Genomic DNA, 17,981 nt, shown 5'->3' with positions numbered 1-17,981 from the left:
ATTATTTCATGCTGTCTCACTACAGTCGTCGTGGCTCCGTACTACTTATGTCACGAGGAGTTCCGCGTTCCAATTCAACAGTAAAGGGAAGCAACCTCACACAGTAGTTAAGGGGGTTATGATTTTTTTCGGTAAATTACTTCCCTTTAGCTGGTACTCAAACCATCGTTTGCTGTCTGCCAGACCCTATCGCCAACAATGGTTAGAAGTCTCAGCTCTCGAAGATACTTTCATGAAAAATTTGAAAGAAACTGACATTGACATAGAACCAAAATTACTTTTTTTATTAAAAATAAATTTTTTTGATTGATTTATCAGAAGGTATTTATTTGTTATTACAAGACACCAATCTAGCATGTCGACATTTCGTGAAATTTTTACCCAATCCAAACAAACGAGAAAGTAAGAACATTTAAAATTGCTTTTTGTTAAGGAAATATTCGAACAAATGTGACCTCAAAATAAGTCTTAGCGATGAGGCTCGGAAAGGTGATTGAGGTCAACTCTGTGTAGTTTCACTTTTCTCGTTTCCACGTTTGATGCTTTGAACATGTAAACATTGTTTCTTGTGTCTTAATAACTAAACTGAAAATTCACAGTCGTGTTCAAATAAGTGCATACAAGGAAGTACATACTTTCGATTGTGTTGATTTGGCTCAAAATGACATACCTGACAGATTGTGCAGGTAAGTTTTAATTAAAAATAAATATAATGCTAATTGGAGAAACTTTGGATCGAGCTATTTATCCATGAAAGAAAAAAAGTCTGATAATAAATAATGTGTGTTATACGAAGCCGATACAATTGGTAAACAAGGGCACAGATTCAACACTGCTGACCATGTGTTGTATGAACGTGATAGTTTTCACAAACTCCTAATTATGGCATTACAGAATTTACAATTCTTGATAAACAAAAATAAAACTAAATTAAATATGTTTTTGCTATGATTTTTTTTCTTTAATATAAGCTAATTTATTGTGGTCTTATGGTTCTTCTTTTTATCCTGTTAATTTTCTTTCAACTGCACAATCGTTAGCGTCCCGTGAGACACCATGTTAAAATAACTCCAGCACAGTCAACATCCATTTTTCGTAATTCGTGAACAAAAAAGACACTACATTGACATGAGCTAAATACGCATGTTGGTGAGTTTCCTGACCTCCAGTTAACCAGGACGTTGTGTCTACACGAACAAGACAGACGAGAGTAATTAAGTATGTGGTTTAATGTGGCACACTGGGATTAAAACTGAGGAAGGGGTGGGTGGGAAGCGAGGATAGTTGTCGGTTAAGACCGCACGTACTTTGCCCGGTCGTTGCCCTCGGTTCGCTGTGCGTCTGACCACTTACTCTAAGCTCTGGAGTAGACAGGCCTAAATGAAGCTGGCGACATCGCCTTCAGTTCATCTTCGTAAGTTTTTAACCAGAGTACAAACGCGAGGAAATCACTTAATTATAGGCGGAAATGAAAGTTATCAGTCTCCCTCCTCCTAGACCAGCACCAGCGTATGAACATTCCAAATGGTTTGATGCTTCGTGCATGTTACGAAGTAGTTGTTGTTTGTTTGTTTGTTTGTTGTTGTTGTTGTTGTTGTTGTTGCATCGAAAACATTCTACATTTTTCCCTTGGTCTTCCTTTTTAAAAACACGGAGACAAGCAGTCGTGCTTCCTGTTTACCTATTTCCCGTGCTGTGCACTTAGATTCGCCTCCATGATTTACAAAACCAAGGTTGCTGAATGTGTTTATTTCCCTCCAGCAAGGGCAGGTGTGGTGCGTACCTGACCTGCCACATAAATATTTCACACATTGGAAACAGCTCTCAACAGTTGCTCAAGGCTTTTCCCCCAGGTAGCGTTTCCGGCGTGGAGGGACTAAGGCCGCGAGTGAAAGCCTCGAGAGACGAGTGGTCCGTCCTATGGCGACCCACACAGTGCTTCCTTGTGCCCAAGACGAAGAGCACCCCTGTGACCTCACGACAGACGACCTTTCACCGCTGTCCATCGTGGCATCCCGAGGTCACCCAAGCCGAACCGTGGGTAGGGGTGTATGACCTATCGCGTCTGTCACCCGTCGTTGTGAGTTTTCCGTCAGTGCTCGGCCAGAAGTAACTAATTCTCCCCTTCCGGTGCTTGACAGGCAGAGGGTACAATCAAAAGCTGTGTCTCTGTCATAATCGCCATTTCAATCCCGAAGTTCTTTGTGAATAACGGTTCCAAGCCTCACATCATAATCACAAATTTTTTTATCACTATCGCTTTTCATGTTGCTGGGATTTTTGTGGCGGTGGTGATGGCGCGAAGAAGACCAAAGTGAGACGCCCCAAAAAATGTCACGTCTGCCAGTTTTACCTCTCAGACTTTACAGTTTATTTATTTTCTATCATGGTTGGCACCGACTGACAGTATTTTCTACCAAAATAATATTAAGGTCCCTCAAATTCATTGATGCCGTGCCAAGATATGACTTATTTGAGATGGGCCTAAAATACTCAGGTAGCGTCCCAAGGAGCATCCTTCACACTATGAACAAACAGAGTCCAGTCTACAGCAGTTCAAAGCAGGACTCAGGACTCCTATAGCACCTATATCAAACCTTTGATCGCTTGCAGAAACCTCCCTCCCACCCGATGTAAACACCTGTTACTAGCAATGAGACATTTACTACATGGTATTGAAGAGTAAAATAAATAGTCATCTTTGTTTATATAACATTATTTTCCTTCTTGTTTTATTGTAGCGCCTTTGATTTGTATTAATGTAGTGTCTGTTTCTCTCCCTCCCCACCTTTAGCTCGATTGCTAGATGTCAAAAAAACATAGTCTTTGCTACTTCCGCTACCCTCGTATATGATCTTTACTTATTCTGCTATCCTCGTAAATAACTTGTGCTTCTTCCGCTACCCTCGTAAATGACCTTTGCTTATTGTGCGACCCTCGTAAATAAAGATTTGTGACTCGTCATTTGTCAGTCTGGCTAGACGACGTGAGGTACTCGAGCTTTACGCGGTCGGTGGCGTGGTGGCTAAAACCTGTCACCACCACATAGGAGAATTATGTGACGGTGGTTCGTATCTTGGTTCCGACTATAAGTTTTAACTTTCTCTTGATGTGACAAGAGGGCTGACCGCCAGTAGTTTTCTCTAGATATACCGGTTTCCTCTACTCTCTGTGTGTGTGTGTTTGAATGGATGCGTTTTTGTGAAGAAAGAAAGTAGTGTTCACACCTGGCAGCCCGTTGGGTGACGTCAAGTCTGTGTGTCATTGGTTGTCTCTTCTCCAAACCGATGACTCCTCTCCCTCTCTTTGTTTCTCCTCCTTCGTCTTCTTTCTGTCGTTGCCAGTGATTTTCGTCGATGGCGTTGTCAGCTGTTTTATCAGTGTTTTCATTTTGCATGCTTCTGTCACGATTTTTTGGTGGGTTTGTGTGTGTGTGCATTCGAGAGCTTGCTTTCGCTGGCTAACGGTCTCTACATCCAAGACTGTGCGATCTATGTCTCTGTATTATTTGTTTTTGAGTTTGGTCTACATTTACATGTGTCCTTTTCATTTCGAATGTGTTTTCGTGTTACTTGTTAAAGTGTATTGAGTCGACTCTGCAGTTGAGCAAGACACTATATACTATATGCATATTACTAGAAGTACAATCTATACATTTTCTTACTATTGGATGAGTGCAAGCAATTTGACTGGTAGTCACTCGCGCTGGATGATGGACAGATGTAACTGAGGGTTCGACCATTTGGCAATTCGTTGTTGGAGGAAGTTAAAGCCGATCACAAAGAAGTTCCATACCGCAATGTAATGTCCGGTGGCTCATCCTTGGAAAAGTTGTTAAGCGAGTTTTGGAGCTCCGAGAAGAAACAATTCTTTGTTTAGAAATGAAGGAAAAGACAAATGCTTTCATTGAATTTTGTGATCTCCGATGGCGTACAGATCTTGCCTTTCTTGTTGACGACATGGACAATTTGAACAAACTCAATGTCACTCTGCAAGGTAAAAATATTCTTGTTCATTAGTTGTATTTTGCCGTAAACGTGTTTGAACGGAAACTTGATATCTTGTCAACCCAAGTGAAAACAAGAAAATTTCCTACCCTGAAGTTCTTGACATTGGGTGACTGTAAAGTAAGAAAATACATCACACTACAGTGCACTTATGCTTTCATCCCTCTTTTCACTTTGTTGTACAGTCAAGTGAGGTGGGTTTTTTTGGTTTGTTGGTTTGTTTGTTGTTTTTGTTTTTGGTGTGTTTGTTGTTGTGTTGTTTGTTTGTTTGTTTTTTTTTTGGGGGGGTTTATGTTACCGGCCCGCCGCATAGTTTAGAATTGTTTACATCGGCCCGCGAATAAAAAAAACAAACTTTGCCCACCCCAAGTCTAGGCCCATGTCTCACTCATCAATGGAGGCTTGACGAATGTGATAATCGCGATGAAACGCGCGGTGAAGACCGATTCTCTTCCTCCCCAAGATTCAGCCACGTCCATCTGGTAGCCTGTGCTGCTGGCGCGAAATTTGTCAGCACAACCCTCATGAGCGATGTCGGCAACATTGAGGGGGTTGGGAAAAGATGTGACGGGTGGATGGTGTGGGGGGAAGGGTCTGCCCCCATGCTTAATCGATGCGGTTTGCCCGTCTTGTTGCTGAACCTCGCTTTGATGGCATGTCCGAGGACAGCTAAACCCCGGAGTTACATTACATATAAACCTCCGTGGCTGAACTCTGCGCTCGACTCCGCCACGCTGTCAGACAACCGTTACACAGACGTCACAGCCAGGAATTCGGTCACGCCACACAATCACAGCAGTTAACAGACCTTGGTTGTTATGGTGTTGAAATTTGTTTCCCCGGTGAGAAGTGTGTCTTGAAAAGTTTTGTTTTTCCTGGTTGGGAGGGAGGAGGGAAAGAAAGGTTTTATTTCTCTCATGGCTTTCTTTCTTCTGTATCAATCTGGCATCATGGGGTCACGCGTAAATCGATGTAAGGGTTTAACAATGTTCGTTTGTGTACCTGTTTGTTGATGTTGGAATATATTGTTTAGTTCGTTTACTCGGTGGCCAAATTAAGTTTATTTATATATATTATAAATTGTCAGATTAACTAGTCAGTCGACATGATAGATTGAAACACCATGCAAATGGATCTTCACTATTCGAGATCGCGAAACCTGAGATTAATGACCCTTTCTTTTTTCCCCTTGTGTTTGTTTGTTTTTGCTTGTTTGTTTGTCGTGTGTGTTTGTTGTTGTTGTTTGTAATACAAAACCCACCTACACCTTTTTCTCGGGGAAAAAAACTTTTCTGTATTATATTACCTTGTGGATATGTCTAAAGGACAGTCTCGCAACTTTTAATTACAGGAAATTGGGGAAAACAGAGAAACTGTGACTAATGTACGATGTCATTTTTAAATGTCATGAACGTAGGATTTTCCTTTCTCTTCGTTTTCACAACGGCGACTGTTACGAGGATTCTGCAGCCGTTCAAAGTTTGTGTTTGTGTACAGTTGTTTTCTCTTCGCTGACTCTGTTTTTGTTTTGAAGTTGATAGGTTTGTGTTAAACGCCAGGGAGCACCAGCCCCGTGGAGACTTTGAGTGACAGGCTGTGCTGCCCACCTGACGGATTGCAGGTGCTACCTGTGCACGTTTCCGGGTTGTGCCGTGCTCACCTGTTTGCAGGAATTTTTGACAGTTCTTTGCATTCCATACAAACACATCTTTCGTCAAGAACTGATGCTACATAAAAATGATACCGCATCAGAATACGAAAGCATTCAAACATGCACAAAGAAACTGTAACAAAAATTGCATATCTTCCTCACCTCCATCCTGACGTGAATCAACTTATAATTGTCACAAGACGACGCTGACGGGTTAAGTTAGTTGTTTGTTTGTTTGTTTGTTTGTTTGTTTGTTTGTTTGTTTGTTTGTTTGTTTGTTAATTGATTTTTGGTTTGGTTTTGGGTTTTTAGTTTAGTTTTTGTCGGCTGATTATTGCGCTTTCTTGAGTAGTGTTGAATGCTTATAATCATGTTTTTTCCTTTTCGTCAGTGCTGTGTATCTTGTCTCTTGAACTGTATCTTTGTTTCTTGAAGCCATGGGCTGGATTTCCCACTGTGTTCGTGGTTTATGGTTTTCTGACGGTCCTCTTCCTTGCACATTTTTGTGTTGATCTCGCTATAATTTTTTATATATATATATACTTTTGATAACTTTGTTTCATTGGTCTTACGTCTTGGCAAACTTTTTTTTTTCTCTTATTTATTTTTCAATGGTTTTGGTCTGCATTTCCTCCCTCCTCCTACCCTCTTCGCGCGCGCGCACACATTCCTCATCGTTGTCTTTCCACTGATCGTTCTGGCGTTTGCTTTTCCGACTTCACGGTGACTAACTGGCGACATGTCTACAGCAAGGCACAGTTGTTTCTTTCGAATTATTTCTGTATCTGTAAGCTCTGTGCATCCGTCATTGAGGACTTCTTCAAATTAACTTTTATTGTTGCTCTCAGCTTATGGATTCTCAGCAAGAGTCTCTGGTTACACGAAAGCGTCCTTTTGCTGCTACCACAATGGTCGTCACAAGCAACATCTTAGAAAGTCTGATATTTCCTCCCCTGTTCCTGCTGTTTCCCATTCATTTCAGTCATTTAGCGTTAAATGCCAGACTGTACCATTTGCTCTCTTCCTGCAGCTTGACAAGTGTCAGATCTGCCGAATCGAACTATATCGATCTTATTTCGACTGATTGTTCCACTGATTGTACAAAGCAGTCTACTTGAAAGCCAGGTCCATGATTTGCGTCGTGAGATCTCCATCTGTGGTTCCTCCACGAAGTTATTTTAACATCGGTGGTCGTCAGACGGGTTGTTCTCTCCCAACTTCCCATTGTGAACCCATCTGATCAGCTACCCCAGCTTCTCTGCCGTTATTTTGTTCATAAGGTGGACGACATTATGACAATGCTGCTCTATACTGTCAGAAACTGTGACTGGGATCCACTATTGTTTCAGCCGGGGTGTGAGAATGATGGGAAGAACATTGTTTTCACGTCCACACCCACCACATGTAAGCAAGACACAGTTTCAACCAACCTTCTCTTTGAGTTTGATGTTCAGGCGTGTCCATACCTCCTTCAAAACCGCTGTAGTTAAGTTCCTTCTGAAGAAGCCTTACCTTGAAGTAAAAGATTAAAAAATGCAGTTACCTTTCGAATTTGTTTTTATTTCTAGTGTTGCCCTGAAACAATTGTTAACAAATCTAACAATATCATATCTCAGTCTAATAGCATCATTCATCATTCAGACAGCATATTCATCAGTCTCATGGTATTATTCCTCATTCTGACAGAATATTTCTCAGTCTAACGGTATTATTTCTCATTCTGACAGAATAGTCATCATTCTGACAGTGTGGTTTCACAGTCCGACAGTACCATTTCTCAGTCTGACAGTGTTATTTCTCAATCTGACAGAATGCTTAGTCTGACAATACCATTCCTTAGTCTGACAGTGTCATTCCTCAGTTTGACAGAATATTCCTTAGTCAGACAGTATTATTCCTCAGTCTGACAGTATCATTGCTCAGTTTCTATATCAATCTTCACCCTTCTTTCCACAGAACAGAAAGGGCCTTGCTGAAAATCATAAATGACAGTTTGTTTGCCATATGAGAAGCAGTGTAAATACTCACCTTGTTAGACCAATCAGCAACCTTTAACACTATTGCACAATCTTGCTGTTATGGCATTTCGGGTTCTGCCCTTGCGTGGTTTTAGTCTTACCTTTTGGGTAGGACCGAGGCAGTCGTGTCATTAAACTTTGGGTATGTATTGGAGCTGATTTTATTTTGTTTAGTATTCTGTCATTTCCATCCAGCCCTTCCCTGACGACACTCAAAACTTTACTCGTGTCTCACCTCCACTTTTCAGAATTTAGAATCACGTATCTTAGAAGTTCCAATAGTTGTAAACAAATTCAGAGTTAATTATGTTAAGAAAGAAGTTTTACTGGCTCATAGAAAATCAGTCACCTGAATCAATGCCTGGATTCATCAGAGTGGGCTTGACGGATATTCCATTTTCTTTTTCAGCCAGGAACCATGGTTTCACTGTAAAGTCTATTAGGAATGTGCAGCCTCCACATTTCACTAGCCCTATCACTAGCTTTCTGACAGCCGACATCCTCCTCTGTTCCTTTGTTTGACTACTGTAATTCTCTCTTGTCCGTCTGTCTTGTCTACAAACTCCAGCAACTACAAAACTTTGCAGCAAGACTCATACTCCGAGCATGCACACGACATGCAAAATCTCTAAACATTATGATGGTGCTTACAGCCATGATTTCAGTCTTCAGATATACAGCAGACAGTATCACAGTTGTTTGACCGTCAGGGAGGGTTCAGACAGAGAGACGGAGGGAGAGAGAGAGAGTTGCAGACGAAACAAATACAGAGAAATGCAGCAAAGGTGTGCAGTTCGTTAGAGAGCTGTGTTCATGCGGTGCACCAGGTGGCGCAATGTAAACGTAATCCGGGTGATTAGACTGACTTAATTACAGAGCCAAAAAAAGCAAGGAAGAAAAGGATTCGTTAAGCTTGTTAATCTTCCAACACGTCTCCTGCGTCTTTTATGATGAAGTACAAGTCTCGGGCTAACAAAGATTGGGGGACGATGTCTGATGATTTTAAATTTTGCCTAATGTTTGCATTTTAATATCAGAACAACCTTACAAGAAAGAGAGAGAACATAGTGCGATAATCTCGATTGTAATTTTGTAGCTTAGCGTGCAATTGCCTTGTATTGTAATCTACAAACGTGAATGTTCAATGTGCAGTCCTGATTATATTAGTGTTGGTAATTAATTTCAGTTCCGCCGTTGACTTTGAAGCTGGAGGAAATGCACAAAGAAAGCATTTTTATTGGATAGACGGAGGGGCTAGAGGAGTATTTTCTCCAAGAAAAAAAAAATCTTGACGATAAAGAACACACTTAACTATACAAGACATTACAGCTTAAAGGATGAAAGAACACAAATGCGAACTAAGGCTAGATAGATTGAGAAAAAAAAACCCCGTCTACATTTGCCTACAAGCTAAGAAGAGATTAAGCTGACATTACTAAAATTGGGCTATAGAGGAAACCTAGATTTTTCTTTTAGAAAGCAAAAGCCTCAGCAAGCAAAAATAACATGGGAAAAATACATGGGAAAGTTGACATATTGGTTAAAAAGGAAACATCAAGACAAAAGGTAAACTGTGCTTAAATTGCAGATGAGGTCTCCTCTTTGTCTTTATCACTCTTACTCCTCACGTGACTGCCACAAGGCTGCAGTCACATACGCCATATATATATTTTTTTTTTAAATATTATACACTATGTCGTCCTGACACAGGCCCGTGCTGTCCACATTCACGTGCGTCAAAATTTACTACAATGCGTTATATCCTAATCTCCATTCTTTCATTTTCTTTTTAAACGCGGGTTTGTTTTTTGACAGACCTTGGGGTGCACAGGAAGTCCTGCCTCATTTATCAGCACGCACGCACGCACAAAAATGCACACATAAAAGCACACAAACATATCACATGCACACACACACACACAGACATTCACACAACACACACTTGCATGGCGACAGGGCACAGTTATGTCATAGCATACTGTGTCTTAGAGCGTTCTCAACCCCATTCTTGCTGGCGTGCACTTTCCATTATTTCCAAACAAGTTTTAATTTTTTAATTATTTTTAATGTGTGTCTCACTGCTGCAGCAGACAATCTGCTTTTCTTTGTCCGCCCTTGGGATTTCGTAGCACTTGGTTAAAAAGATAGCGCAGGGCTCCCCTTGTCTTGTACAGCGCTGCTCTGCTCAAGAGTGATATTTCATCTCTTCGTTTCTTCTTCTTTTTTTTTTTTTTTGTAGTACCACCTGTGCACGTGACGTCATGCTGTAGTAAGATAAAGCCCGGAACCTCACGGCTGTAGTGGGAGGAGATGTTAGAATCCTCACTTCTCTTTTAAGGATGATACACATTTCCTTTCCATCTCCCTACCTTAACTTCTTCAACCCATAAATTATCCCCATTTCACCGGGATTTCAACCGAGAAAGTACGCTGCTGCACACGGGTATCGAACCGGCTAGCGCACGCCTTCAGGCTCAGACGCCGCTACTCCATCTACTAGACCTCCCACTTCCCCGTGCTCCATCAGTCCCTAAGTGTCCCTGTATTTTTGTCTTCATTTTTACCTGTTTGGTTTATTTCAGTGTTTACTTTCTCGTCTCAAATGCTATGCATGTGGAATGGCTCTCTTTCATGTGCTGAAAGTTCTAAATAGCAAGCATAACGGTCTTTATTTATTTATTTCTGTCGCAAACCCTTCCAGATATGATTTCATTCTCAAGAAGTTTTCGATCTGTCATTTCATTTGAGTCTAACTTATTCCATTCAGATGTTAACTTGTTATTAATCAGTGTTGCGAAATAGTGAAATACTTGTATTTGCTGCACTCTTTGTGTCACCTCCCTAACTTGTTACGGTTAACAGCTCGCTTCCGAAGCGGGATGAATTTGCCTAACGTTTAGTCACAACCACAGAATCAAACATCGCCACACTACAAACCAACAGTTAGACCAGTCTGTAGTGACCAAAACAAACATCCAGAGAACCAAACGTGAGTTTTCAAGCATAAACAAAAATGAGACACATAGGCTATTGTGACTTTCTGTAAAGACACAAACCAGCTCTTTGTCTACATGTTTTTACATTATTTATTGAAATACTGCACTTAGAGGTCAGTAACCACTTTAATTATAATTTCCGCTCTGCACGGTAACAAGGATTAAAAATTATGGTTCTCTAGCGCTCACATGTCTGACAGACAATGATTATTTTAGATGAATTCGCATGTACAAGAAAAAAAAAAAGGAAAAAGAAAGAGAGAAAGAAAGAAAATCTTGACGAACTCATTCACATAAAATGTAACAAGCCAGCCTGGATCTCTTTCTCGCCAAAGTTTTTATTCTCCTTGCATATCAAACCAAAGATGAGCACGAGTAAAAGTCATTGGAAGATATCGCCCAGAAAGAAAAGCAATGTTACATGATTGCAATGAAAGTAAAACTCACACCCTGTTTTGCTCGATTCCAACATTTCAGTTTATACACGCATTATAGACTTACAATAATACCGCAAAAAGCGCAGAAAATACAAGATGAATCATTTCGCAATTTTGAAAAAAAATTATGCATTTCATGCATTCCTGAGATGACGTAGAATAACCGACGCGCAGCCGGCTCATCAGAAGTGATATAAGTCATCTGAGCCCAGACAAAATCCACTTTTCAAGTCAACCTAAACTGTGACACTGATGTAGCAGGGAAACGTTAAGAAATGTACAGGGAGGCGTTGGCAGATGTAATGTCAAAAGTGACTTTAAATGAAGCAGGGGTGGGGGGAGTGTTGGGAGGACTGCCCTATACAGTGTACCCAATCCAAGACAATCATGTTGATATGACAAACAAATAACAGACTGCGGCGAACCTAGTTTTCATACAAGACCTAGATGTCAATCACAGAGGGGAATACAATATCACAGCAGCTGGCGGAAATGTGCATTTTATTAGATGATGAAATCTCTTTTGTAAACAGTTTACTGCCTGAAATAACTTGTGACATGTTTTTCTTCTGAGAGAAGAAAGCATATTAGCTGAGCTTTATGTCAGAAGTGATAGCAAGCCAATGGCTTTCCACATTAGTTTAAAAACCGTAAGTTTAGTTTGAGCACTCACATGGCTGTTCAGAGTAAGTCAACAAGTAACTTCTACAGACAGGAGACAGTAACTTTAAAATTATATCAATAAGTTTATCCGAAAGTAATATTTCGTCAAAGACTCTGAACAGGCGGCTTCTAAATTCATTTAGTTTTGGGAAAAAGAGCAAACAATCTCAATGTCTCTACTCTTTTCTCGACAGCTAGAATTGTGAAAAAGACACCAATAGAAAAGCATGAATTCATAATTTTTATATACTTTAAAATAAAGAATTAATTATGAAGTTTATTTTTAACACTGTGACGTATCTTATGAATTATGAAGTTAGATAACAGATAAATATTTGGATGAACAAAACAAAAATAAGTCTGCTTATTATGTATTTCTTACGACACTTAGTCTTTCAGTCCATCATGGTCTAAGTATTACTTTACGATTATTACTTCATCATCGCAACATTCCATAGGCTTCGGTTGAGCAAAACTGTATGTCAGGCAAAAGCACAAATACTCTCAGTCTTTGTTACTTGGATCCTCTGTTCGTTTTAATATTTGTTCGTTGTTGTTGTTGTTGTTTTTTGTTTTTGTTTTTTTTTTTTGTTGTTGTTGGTTGTTGTTTTTTGTTTTGTATGTGTGTGTGTTTGTTTTGTTGTTTTTTTTTGTTTTTTTGTTTTTTTTTGTTTCTTTTTTTTTTGTTTTTTGGTTGGTTTGTTTTTTTTGTCATCTGTACTCATTTTTGATCTTCCGTAGTTTATATGTTTGTTTGTTTGTTTGTTTGTTTTTTGTTCCTCGCATGTTTCCCGTGTCTCGTTCTTGTTCTTAAGCGCTAAGAGCTTGCTCCTTAGGAGTGTGAGTATGCACTTTACAAATTTTTCATTTGTTGTTATTATTAAATTGTGTCTTTCCTAACTGACGACTGGACAGGTAACTGGCTGTTTAGGTACACGTGCACGCGTTATCATGTAAACATGAGAAACAGCTAAATTTTACAAAATGATTATAAGAATAAATCAATGAGAAAACCAATTTACTGTTTGATGAAGATATTAAGTAAACCATAAATAAAAACTCTAGCAAATAGAGACAATGCAGTTATCACAAAGAAACAAAGTGGATGAATCCTTGTTAGCAGTGGTGTCTTGCAGAACGCTGACTGATGCACACACACACAATCGTACGCGCAAACATGTGCACACATAAGCACTATGTACATCCATTTCAGCCATGCATACCTACATACATAAATATACAACAAGGTAATTCTCATCGTTCTCACTCGTCTTCCTGCTCCGCCGCTGTCGTCACATAAGCAAGTGCAGTTATTTATGGATTTGTTCCTTAACACTTCCTCTTACACTTTCAAGATATGTCACTTGTTCACGATAGTCAGCGTTTATTTTTGTGGCCAAAACCGTTACACAGACTCCCCACGCATCAGTGTTTGCCATTGCAGGACACAAAACATTAGCATCACTTTGAAGGCGATTTTTTTTAACTGAGCCCCATTCACCTTGCTTGAAGGAGAGACCTAAGATTACAATGCAAATACTCACAACTGCTTTAGTGTCAAATTGTGTCTGACTCCAGCCGTGTTCGGAAGACGGAATTCTCCCACTTCTATGGGTTTATGGGTTCATCTCTTCCAGCCTCGTTTGGCACAGTTCCCCTGTGAAAGTCAAAGGGCAGTTGCACTTGTAGGTGTAGGGGCGCACTGGAGGGGGATGGGGCGGGGAGGAGCGGGTAGGAGATTGCGGTTGTTCTGGAACTTTCACGCAGACACCTCCGTTCATGCACGGCTTCAAGCACGCGGTCTGGCAGAAGGTGCCGGTGAAGGGGGTCAAACACTGGCACCTATACCCCCCGAACTCCCCCCTGACGCACTTCCCACCGTTGCGACACACGAAGTTACCCGTGCACTGGTGGGCCCCAAGCTCCACGTTTCGCTCTACCTGCTCTCGCGGATTCTGCACAGTGGCCACCCGGATGTGTCTCGAGATCCCCGCAGAGATGTGTTCGGGAAGCAACACCCTAGTCGAGACCTTAACCGTCCCTTTGCTATGGCTGGCTCGGAAGATTTGGTTTCCGGAATCTGTCAGGGTGGCTGAGTTAGCGGAGGCGGGACTGATGACGGTGGCCGAGTCGGGTAGAAAGCAGTCCACTCCACTGATGCCCTGAGGGCAAAGACACGTGTTTCTATTGCCAACGAGAAAGCAGCGACGTTGGGGACACCTGTGAGTGCAGGGTAGAGAGCACTGCTCCCCACTCCACCCAGGGTGACACTCGCACCTAAGGGTCACTCTCAGTCCTGCGAGCAGCTGGTACCGGCACACCCCGTGCTTGCATATCGATGAGCAGGCAAGGGAGAGAATGTCGGATAATGTCGCGGAATGAGTGATGTTCCCATGGATGGCCAGCAGCAACAGCCACATTGTCGCCCGCCATGTCATCTGCAAACCCACCGCGATGTTCAGATCCATTGAAGTCCAAGTAAACTTTCCGCCAAAACTGGAATTCCAACGAAAGTTGTGCTCTGCAACGTCTTGGGCTCGTCATATGGAGTTCGAAATCCAAACTCCTTTTCTGTCTTAGACGATTAGATTAGTGTGAAGACGATTAAAGTCGCACTAGGACGCTTTCTGAAGTTCACTTTGGGTGCAAACCTTCTGTCAATCAATTACAAGCGTTTTGAACTGCACGGCGATGTTAGGAATCATCTGGCTCATTTAAAGTTACAACTCCGTCGCGGGAGTTGATGGCAAATGTAGGTGAACCGCTGCCATGATTCATCTTTCTGGCAAACAGGAGAATAACAACACGGTTGTCGTGGCAGTCATGGTGTAAATTATCGGACTCATGAGGTGTTGTGTCAAGGTGATAAATAGTGCCCTGGACGTGATAATTTAAAATTCCCACACTTATTGGCCAAAACTACAATATTTGAAAACTTTCTTCAAAATTCACTGCTGGTCTGCTCCGTGCTGAGGAAATTTTGCAGAATTCGTGGCGCTGTGGAAACTTGCCTCTTTCTGACTATAGACTGAGTTCTGATCCTGAAAGTTTTAATCGCAAAATTTTGTTTTGGTAAACTGTTACCTCAGACTGCAGAAGGTTCTTACTGTCTTACAAAATAACCTCTTGTTCGTTGAATTTTTCGTGGAGGATGAATCTGCAAACAGATTTACCCATATGCTTAATTACAAGACGTCTGTTACTCTTATTTATAAGTGGTATGGCATCATAGTGACAGAACACAAAGTATGTTACCTTTTTGTAATAGTGATTTTTCTCCAGTCCTCAAATGTTCATCTCATAGAAATTAAGCACAAAATGAAGACCAGGACGCATCCACAATTAGTCGCTAAAACAATCAAATACGAATCCAAGTGGCGAAGTTAAACTGCTAAACTCTATGCTTTTTGTATTCTATCTGCATCATCTTTGTTTACCTTTCTGGAGGTCCAGGTGAGGTGTGGGTCTTCGCAAAGAAAGCAGCTGTTGATGTGGGATCCTGGCACACGTAGTCCCAAGGTTAAATACACTGGCGAAGACCTGGTCACCGAGTCAAGGCGATGAGAACAAGGGAGGTGGCTTGAGCCCTACATCAGCGATGCGCGCGCATCCACTTGAGTAGTCGTCCGTCGTCTCATTGGACCAGAGGTTAGGTAGAGGAACATGCGGACAGCACGCACGCACAGACACACACGCGCGTCCCACACACGTTCTTTCTCACCCACACACACACAGGTGACCGAGGGCCTTTCGCTCAGCGAAATAAATTCTCATTGGCACACTGTTGCGAGGACTCGCCAGTTTCCCCCTCCCTAGCTCCTCCGCCTTACCCCTCCGTCAGCATAACGTGCGGTGCACATCGCAGACCTGTCTGTGCATGCTGTCGTCGTGGCCAAGTTCACTTTAGCGACAGGTGGGACACGCCGGAGCGTGAAGCCGCCACCCCTCTCCCCCACCTCCGACCTCACAACCTTTACCCTCCCTCACACACCTGCGGACAGATGACAGGGTGACCTTCTGCCATCTGCCAGAGTAGCAGGCCTTGGGGAGAACTTTGTGCGCGTACTTCCGCCTCGAGACTTTCGTTGCAGAGAAGCATCTCAAAATGGGCGTAACATACACTTGTCTTCCTCAGCCAGATGTGTTTTTATCTTTTATGAACAAGTGACGTGTGCAAAGTTTAAGTCTAAGATATTGTATATCTTAACAAAGTCGATTTTGCACGTGCGCATACCACTCCTGTTCGTGCCTGCGTACTTGCGCCAATCGAAGAGTAGACAACGAAATCTACGAATATCCTTATTTAAGACTACTGTAGTTAAAGGTATAGTAGGTCATCATTTTTTTTCTGACGAGAGGGTGAAGCTTGGCGAAACAAACTATTTCCCCATCCTCTCCGTTCCCAAGGCACAAACGGAGGTCACCAACGTTGACATCAGGATTGTACATAAATATATTTAAGTCTTGGCCGCAGTCAGTAAGAAAAGTGGGAACAGTTTAAATAGGTGCGTCTGGGTACGACTATAATAACATTCCGTATTTTACCTTCTCTGCTCATGACGATGTTTACAAATCATCAGAAATCATGAGAAATCGATTTTGCGTCCCTGTAGACATTTTGAAAAATAAAAAAGAAGTAGTTGCCGATTAACGAATTCATTTCTCGACTAATTTAATCCATTAACTATCAACATACCCATCTTAAAATCTTAATGGGAATGTACGAACTGAGCGCGGTGTGAGGTTATAGACAAATAAAAGAATATGTACTGTGGGGCCTTCATACCAAGTAATTTTGTAATGAGTTGTGGTAGGTCTCGTATTGTCTCGTGTACAAATGGTGTCTGACGTCTTGTGTGCGTCATTTGTCCCACGTCATTTGAAGCAGAAAGAGACGTCATATATAAACAACAAAGTTTTTTTTTCTTATGACCGAGTGAGCGGCGAAAAACAACGATCTTAGTCCGCCATCTTTATAACTCTGTCAGTGACATTCCTCTCAACTTGTGCCTCTTCGACTCGATTCACATACAAATCTCTTCATCCTCATCGTCATCTGTGGGGGTAAGTGTACGTTCGTCTTATCAACATTATACACGCAATAATCATCATACAAAATATTGAAGAGGTAGATAATTATTGTTTTGGAGCAAACATGGGTTTGTAGGTGGAAACTAGTCTGTGTGAAAGACACAAGACTGTCGTGATGACTAGGACATAGACGTAGATGTCCGCACTGGGGCTTTACTATTCAAGTAGTAGAGTCTAAGCATCCATCTCACAAAGGTAAATGTTCGCCAGACGAACAGTGAATTTTCTAAGTGCAGTGGTACCTGCTTCCCACCTACTGTGGGTCACGCTTGACGCGTGGTCAGGCCATGCGTGACGTGTGCACTACATTTGCACCGAAGAAGAATGAAGACAGTGTGCAGCAGTGGCTGCCGTCAGCACGAGTCCGTGTTCATGATCGCTCATAATCCACCGCCATGGCGCCACTGCATTTATTTTACAAATCATTTTTCTAGTCGTGCAACTGTTGTGCGCGTGTCTGTCTGTCTCTCTCTTCTTCCTTCCTTTCATTATTTCTCGTTATTTCTTCTTTTAATGTTTTCGTTCTTGTCGTTTGTATCAGTCGGTTTCTCTATTTCTTTCTTATTTTCGTTCTTTCTTTTCTTTTTTCTTTTTTTTTTTTTGTTTTTTTTTTTTTGGTTGTTTTTTATTTTACTTGTTTCTTTTGTTCTTGTGTCTTGCCTTCCATTATACTTTAGATTTTACTTATGAACCTTTTATATTTTCTTTTCTTTACATTTTCTCTCTTTTTTCATTTGCTTGCTTGCTTTCAGCCGCTAGACCCCAAGTTTCTATCGGATGTCATGCTTTCAAATGATTTTGCAGCCTTCTATAAAACTAAATACACCGATGCAGTCAAAGTGTAAGTCTTCGAATTGTGTTTATCGTTTAAGCGTAATGCAAACATAAAAACAAACTTTATTATTATTTTATGTATGCTCTGACCACTCGGTTACCCGCTTTTTGTCTGAAACATATCCATATCCACTTCCTCGCTGTCTGACCGTTCCCAACCCTCTATAGTCAGGTACAAGTTTGAAAACGAGATTTGATAGCAGCAGTGGTATAACGGGTGTCTTCTTTTTTTCTTCTATTTTTCTTTCCCATTCAGAAAAAAAACCAATGCATGAAAACTAAAA

General features: G+C 41.3%; 2 long non-coding RNA genes across 2 annotated transcripts in view; one reads left to right on the top strand and one right to left on the bottom strand.

The window, feature by feature from the left end:
- LOC112573311 overlaps window positions 1-17,981 on the top strand; it is a 63,881-nt gene that overhangs the window by 31,460 nt on the left and 14,440 nt on the right. The gene's annotated exons all lie outside the window — the stretch shown is intronic.
- On the bottom strand, window positions 10,995-16,154 carry LOC112573312. Its single transcript, XR_003101208.1, has 2 exons — window positions 15,210-16,154; window positions 10,995-14,929 (listed from the first exon to the last, which is right to left on the bottom strand). It is a non-coding gene; the product is annotated as an uncharacterized LOC112573312 (long non-coding RNA).

The sequence above is a fragment of the Pomacea canaliculata genome, linkage group LG10 (genome assembly GCF_003073045.1).
Source record: "Pomacea canaliculata isolate SZHN2017 linkage group LG10, ASM307304v1, whole genome shotgun sequence".
Taxonomy (NCBI): Eukaryota; Metazoa; Mollusca; class Gastropoda; order Architaenioglossa; family Ampullariidae; genus Pomacea; species Pomacea canaliculata.
This window is presented reverse-complemented; position numbering and strand designations above follow the sequence as displayed.